The sequence below is a fragment of the Scyliorhinus torazame genome, chromosome 11, assembly GCF_047496885.1.
Source record: "Scyliorhinus torazame isolate Kashiwa2021f chromosome 11, sScyTor2.1, whole genome shotgun sequence".
In the NCBI taxonomy this organism is placed as follows: Eukaryota; Metazoa; Chordata; class Chondrichthyes; order Carcharhiniformes; family Scyliorhinidae; genus Scyliorhinus; species Scyliorhinus torazame.
In genome coordinates this window covers 181,988,096-181,995,494 of record NC_092717.1, presented here as the reverse complement: position 1 = coordinate 181,995,494, position 7,399 = coordinate 181,988,096, and the positions used below count along the sequence as shown (strand labels likewise).

General features: G+C 45.4%; 1 non-coding gene across 1 annotated transcript; it reads left to right on the top strand.

Moving 5' to 3' along the window:
• The first annotated feature begins 3,780 nt into the window (after positions 1 to 3,780).
• Positions 3,781 to 3,853, top strand: trnaa-agc (transfer RNA alanine (anticodon AGC)). The gene has a single exon. It is a non-coding gene; the product is annotated as a tRNA-Ala (tRNA).
• Positions 3,854 to 7,399: the final 3,546 nt, after the last annotated feature.

Here is a 7,399-nt window from a genome sequence, read left to right as displayed (position 1 = left end):
GCAGTTTGCGATACAGAGTCAGAAACATTCTCCAGTATAACACAAGTCCAATCTGCAGGGAGCAGCTGGCGGGGCACAGCATGCCCACCACAGCTTTGGCGTTAAGCTGTTGATGTAAAGGTGCATGATGAAGACACAGCAAAGCGTCAAATTCATTGCATTGCCTCGATTGCTCAACCGGGAGAGCTGCAGACTCAATGGGTGAATGTATCAAAGGCATTGTCAGGTCGCTGCTTGAAAGCCCAATACAATTAGTGTGTCCTTTTCAAAGTAGGTGTGCATAAGGAAAGCTTTCCTAAAACAGTATTCCTAAATCGATTGTGGCTTACCATGTTCCTTCTAAGGCGGTAGAGCTATCTTTTATTTCATGTCAGAAATGAGCCTCAACACAGCTTTATTGATTCTGCAGTTGGATCCAGATGCCAGCAGGGGTTCCTCTGAGCTGCAGTGCATGGAAAATTGAGCACTCACCTGCACGCAAAGAAAGATTTCTATCACTGAGTCAGGGTTGTCGACTGCTCCCTCACACTAGTGCTGACTGGTATTTTTTGTTCTCGCTTGTTTGGAGTCTTTAAGTTGGGCCTCTTTACCTGTTATGACATGGCCACTGTGGTGTCCCATTGCGCTGATGGGTAAAGCTGGGTCATGTTGATTCAATCGAGCTATTACAGATTTGAAAGCAGCAGGCATACCCGATGCAGAAAAGCTGAGCCAATTCTTCAGCACCTTGGAGATACTCACTCAGAAGGTCCTGGCTAGCAAGTAATATGACTTAGCTAGCTGTCTGGGGATTAGCTCAAATGGGAGAGCGCTTGCTTTGCATGTAAGAGGTAGTGGGATCGATGCCCACATTCTCCAATTTGGTTTTATATTCGGCCCAATGCTCGGGCCCATCCCTTGTGTACACAGTTGACACTTGCCCTCAGTTTGTCCATGTGCTGATTCACTGCCAGTCCGAATGATTTGCACAGCTGCCACAAGCATGTTGCTTCCATTGCTGTCAGCAACGGAGATGCAATGTGACCAGAATGGAAGAAAGTAAGGTGCAAAACAGCTTTTCTTTTTCTCACCATTCAACAGCACCTTCAGATTATGAGAGTGAAACCCAGCCTACTGCAGTGACAAAGAATGACCTAAGTTACACACCACATTTGCCATCTTACAAACTGCATTTAGCCACAATGTAAAGTGTTCATAAAATATTGAGTCCAATGAGAGAAGTAGACAGCAGATTGCGACACAAAGTTAGAAACGATATCCATTATGACACAGTCCAAATCCGGGTAGCAGATGAAGGATCACAGCACGGCCATATCTTTGCCATTAAGATGGCGAAATAAAGTTGCCGGGACAACAATCAGGAAAGAACGTCGACGTGATCGGTTTGCCTCGATTGCCAACTCTGTACAGCACATGTTTCCAGGGGTGAATTTAGCAAAGTCTTTGCCAGGCAGGTGCCTGAATGCCAAATACAATTTATGTGTGCCCTTTAAGAAGTAAGTATGTCAGAAAAAAAACTTAGCTAAAAGCAGGATTCTTACTTGATCATTAGATGATAGCTTAATGCAGAATTGCTGAGTCATTTCTGGAGTTCCTTGGAGACAGGCACTGAGAGAACCTGGGCCCAAGAAATGGGCAGCTGAAGACTAATTGGGGGAATTAGCTCAAGTGGTAGAGTGCTCGCTTCGCATGTGAGAGGTAGTGGGATCGATGCCCACATTCTCCCCTTTCATTTTATCTTTGGGCCAACGCTTCAGGCCCACAAATTGTGTCAATCAACCAACAGTTGACACAAATGCTCTGTTTTGCCACGAGCTGATAGACTGCCATTCCCAATGTTTTGCACACTTGCCAATGTTGTGCACACTTTCCTCAAGCATGTTGATTGCATTGCTGCCAGCAGCGGAGATGCAATGTGATGGGTTTGGCAGAAAAGAAGATGCGAAAAAAGCCTTTTATCTCTGAGCATGCATGACAGGATCTTCTGGTTATGAGAGTGACAAGCTGCCTACTGCACTAACAATGAATGACCTGAGCTCCAGAACCAGATTTGCCACCTTCCTGGCGGCATCTAGCCACAATGCAAAGTGATCACAAAAGATTGTGGCAGATGAAAGAATAATGCAGCAGTTTGCGATACAGAGTCAGAAACATTCTCCAGTATAACACAAGTCCAATCTGCAGGGAGCAGCTGGCGGGGCACAGCATGCCCACCACAGCTTTGGCGTTAAGCTGTTGATGTAAAGGTGCATGATGAAGACACAGCAAAGCGTCAAATTCATTGCATTGCCTCGATTGCTCAACCGGGAGAGCTGCAGACTCAATGGGTGAATGTATCAAAGGCATTGTCAGGTCGCTGCTTGAAAGCCCAATACAATTAGTGTGTCCTTTTCAAAGTAGGTGTGCATAAGGAAAGCTTTCCTAAAACAGTATTCCTAAATCGATTGTGGCTTACCATGTTCCTTCTAAGGCGGTAGAGCTATCTTTTATTTCATGTCAGAAATGAGCCTCAACACAGCTTTATTGATTCTGCAGTTGGATCCAGATGCCAGCAGGGGTTCCTCTGAGCTGCAGTGCATGGAAAATTGAGCACTCACCTGCACGCAAAGAAAGATTTCTATCACTGAGTCAGGGTTGTCGACTGCTCCCTCACACTAGTGCTGACTGGTATTTTTTGTTCTCGCTTGTTTGGAGTCTTTAAGTTGGGCCTCTTTACCTGTTATGACATGGCCACTGTGGTGTCCCATTGTGCTGATGGGTAAAGCTGGGTCATGTTGATTCAATCGAGCTATTACAGATTTGAAAGCAGCAGGCATACCTGATGCAGAAAAGCTGAGCCAATTCTGCAGCACCTTGGAGATACTCACTCAGAAGGTCCTGGCTGGCAAGTAATATGTCTTAACTAGCTGTCTGGGGATTTAGCTCAAATGGGAGTGTGCTTGCTTTGCATGTAAGAGGTAGTGGGATTGATGCCCACATTCTCCAATTTGGTTTTATATTTGGCCCAATGCTCGGGCCCATCCCTTGTGTACACAGTTGACACTTGCCCTCAGTTTGTCCATGTGCTGATTCACTGCCAATCCGAATGATTTGCACAGCTGCCACAAGCATGTTGCTTCCATTGCTGTCAGCAACGGAGATGCAATGTGACGGTTATGGAAGAAAGTAAGGTGCAAAACAGTTTTTCTTTTTCTCACCATTCAACAGCACCTTCAGATTATGAGAGTGAAACCCAGCCTACTGCAGTGACAAAGAATGACCTAAGTTACACACCACATTTGCCATCTTACAAACTGCATTTAGCCACAATGTAAAGTGTTCATAAAATATTGAGTCCAATGAGAGAAGTAGACAGCAGTTTGCGATACAAAGTTAGAAACGATACCCATTACGACACAGTCCAAATCCGGGTAGCAGATGAAGGATCACAGCACGGCCATATCTTTGCCATTAAGATGGCGAAATAAAGTTGCCGGGACAACAATCAGGAAAGAACGTCGACGTGATCGGTTTGCCTCGATTGCCAACTCTGTACAGCACATGTTTCCAGGGGTGAATTTAGCAAAGTCTTTGTCAGGCAGGTGCCTGAATGCCAAATACAATTTATGTGTGCCCTTTAAGAAGTAAGTATGTCAGAAAAAAAACTTAGCTAAAAGCAGGATTCTTACTTGATCATTAGATGATAGCTTGATGCAGAATTGCTGAGTCATTTCTGGAGTTCCTTGGAGACAGGCACTGAGAGAACCTGGGCCCAAGAAATGGGCAGCTGAAGACAATTTGGGGGAATTAGCTCAAATGGTAGAGCGCTTGCTTAGCATGTGAGAGGTCGTGGGATCGATGCCCACATTCTCCACTTTCATTTTATCTTTGGGCCAACACTTCAGGCCCACAAATTGTGTCAATCAACCAACAGTTGACACAAATGCTCTGTTTTGCCACGAGCTGATAGACTGCCATTCCCAATGTTTTGCACACTTGCCAATGTTGTGCCCACTTTCCTCAAGCATGTTGATTGCATTGCTGCCAGCAGCGGAGATGCAATGTGACGGGTTTGGCAGAAAAGAAGATGCGAAAAAAGCCTTTAATCTCTGAGCATGCATGACAGGATCTTCTGGTTATGAGAGTGACAAGCTGCCTACTGCACTAACAATCAATGACCTGAGCTACAGAACCAGATTTGCCACCTTACTGGCGGCATCCAGCCACAATGCAAAGTGATCACAAAAGATTGTGGCAGATGAAAGAATAATGCAGCAGTTTGCGATACAGAGTCAGAAACATTATCCAGTATAACACAAGTCCAATCTGCAGGGAGCAGGTGGCGGGGCACAGCATGCCCACCACAGCTTTGGAGTTAAGCTGTCGATGTAAAGGTGCATGATGAAGACACAGCAAAGTGTCGAATTCATTGCATTGCCTCGATTGCTCAACTGGGAGAGCTGCAGACTCAATGGGTGAATGTATCAAAGGCATTGTCAGGTCGCTGCTTGAAAGCCCAATACAATTAGTGTGTCCTTTTCAAAGTAGGTGTGCATAAGGAAAGCTTTCCTAAAACAGTATTCCTAAATTGATTGTGGCTTACCATGTTCCTTCTAAGGCGGTAGAGCTATCTTTTATTTCATGTCAGAAATGAGCCTCAACACAGCTTTGTTGATTCTGCAGTTGCATCCAGAGGCCAGCAGAGGTTCCTCTGAGCTGCAGTGCATGGAAAATTGAGCACTCACCTGCACGCAAAGAAAGATTTCTATCACTGAGTCAGGGTTGTCGACTGCTCCCTCACACTTGTGCTGACTGGTATTTTTTGTTCTCGCTTGTTTGGAGTCTTTAAGTTGGGCCTATTTACCTGTCATGACAAGGCCACTGTGGTGTCCCATTGTGCTGATGGCTAAAGCTGGGTCATGTTGATTCAATCGAGATATTACTGATTCGAAAGCAGCAGGCATACCCGATGCAGAAAAGCTGAGCCAATTATTCAGCACCTTGGAGATAATCACTCAGATGTTCCAGGCTAGCAAGTAATATGACATAGCTAGCTGTCTGGGGAATTACCTCAATTGGGAGAGTGCTTGCTTTGCATGTAAGAGGTAGTGGGATTGATGCCCACATTCTCCAATTTGGTTTTATATTTGGCCCAATGCTCGGGCCCATCCCTTGTGTCCACAGTTGACACTTGCCCTCAGTTTGTCCATGTGCTGATTCACTGCCAATCCGAATGATTTGCACAGCTGCCACAAGCATGTTGCTTCCATTGCTGTCAGCAACGGAGATGCAATGTGACGGGAATGGAAGAAAGTAAGGTGCAAAACAGCTTTTCTTTTTCTCACCATTCAACAGCACCTTCAGATTATGAGAGTGAAACCCAGCCTACTGCAGTGACAAAGAATGACCTAAGTTACACACCACATTTGCCATCTTACAAACTGCATTTAGCCACAATGTAAAGTGTTCATAAAATATTGAGTCCAATGAGAGAAGAAGACAGCAGTTTGCGATACATAGTTAGAAACGATACCCATTACGACACAGTCCAAATCCGGGCAGCAGATGAAGGATCCCAGCACGGCCATATCTTTGCCATTAAGATGGCGAAATAAAGTTGCCGGGACAACAATCAGGAAAGAACGTCGACGTGATCGGTTTGCCTCGATTGCCAACTCTGTACAGCACATGTTTCCAGGGGTGAATTTAGCAAAGTCTTTGCCAGGCAGGTGCCTGAATGCCAAATACAATTTATGTGTGCCCTTTAAGAAGTAAGTATGTCAGAAAAAAAACTTAGCTAAAAGCAGGATTCTTACTTGATCATTAGATGATAGCTTAATGCAGAATTGCTGAGTCATTTCTGGAGTTCCTTGGAGACAGGCACTGAGAGAACCTGGGCCCAAGAAATGGGCAGCTGAAGACTAATTGGGGGAATTAGCTCAAGTGGTAGAGTGCTCGCTTCGCATGTGAGAGGTAGTGGGATCGATGCCCACATTCTCCACTTTCATTTTATCTTTGGGCCAACGCTTCAGGCCCACAAATTGTGTCAATCAACCAACAGTTGACACAAATGCTCTGTTTTGCCACGAGCTGATAGACTGCCATTCCCAATGTTTTGCACACTTGCCAATGTTGTGCACACTTTCCTCAAGCATGTTGATTGCATTGCTGCCAGCAGCGGAGATGCAATGTGATGGGTTTGGCAGAAAAGAAGATGCGAAAAAAGCCTTTTATCTCTGAGCATGCATGACAGGATCTTCTGGTTATGAGAGTGACAAGCTGCCTACTGCACTAACAATGAATGACCTGAGCTCCAGAACCAGATTTGCCACCTTCCTGGCGGCATCTAGCCACAATGCAAAGTGATCACAAAAGATTGTGGCAGATGAAAGAATAATGCAGCAGTTTGCGATACAGAGTCAGAAACATTCTCCAGTATAACACAAGTCCAATCTGCAGGGAGCAGCTGGCGGGGCACAGCATGCCCACCACAGCTTTGGCGTTAAGCTGTTGATGTAAAGGTGCATGATGAAGACACAGCAAAGCGTCAAATTCATTGCATTGCCTCGATTGCTCAACCGGGAGAGCTGCAGACTCAATGGGTGAATGTATCAAAGGCATTGTCAGGTCGCTGCTTGAAAGCCCAATACAATTAGTGTGTCCTTTTCAAAGTAGGTGTGCATAAGGAAAGCTTTCCTAAAACAGTATTCCTAAATCGATTGTGGCTTACCATGTTCCTTCTAAGGCGGTAGAGCTATCTTTTATTTCATGTCAGAAATGAGCCTCAACACAGCTTTATTGATTCTGCAGTTGGATCCAGATGCCAGCAGGGGTTCCTCTGAGCTGCAGTGCATGGAAAATTGAGCACTCACCTGCACGCAAAGAAAGATTTCTATCACTGAGTCAGGGTTGTCGACTGCTCCCTCACACTAGTGCTGACTGATATTTTTTGTTCTCGCTTGTTTGGAGTCTTTAAGTTGGGCCTCTTTACCTGTTATGACATGGCCACTGTGGTGTCCCATTGTGCTGATGGGTAAAACTGGGTCATGTTGATTCAATCGAGCTATTACAGATTTGAAAGCAGCAGGCATACCTGATGCAGAAAAGCTGAGCCAATTCTGCAGCACCTTGGAGATACTCACTCAGAAGGTCCTGGCTGGCAAGTAATATGTCTTAACTAGCTGCTGGGGATTTAGCTCAAATGGGAGTGTGCTTGCTTTGCATGTAAGAGGTAGTGGGATTGATGCCCACATTCTCCAATTTGGTTTTATATTTGGCCCAATGCTCGGGCCCATCCCTTGTGTAAACAGTTGACACTTGCCCTCAGTTTGTCCATGTGCTGATTCACTGCCAATCCGAATGATTTGCACAGCTGCCACAAGCATGTTGCTTCCATTGCTGTCAGCAACGGAGATGCAAT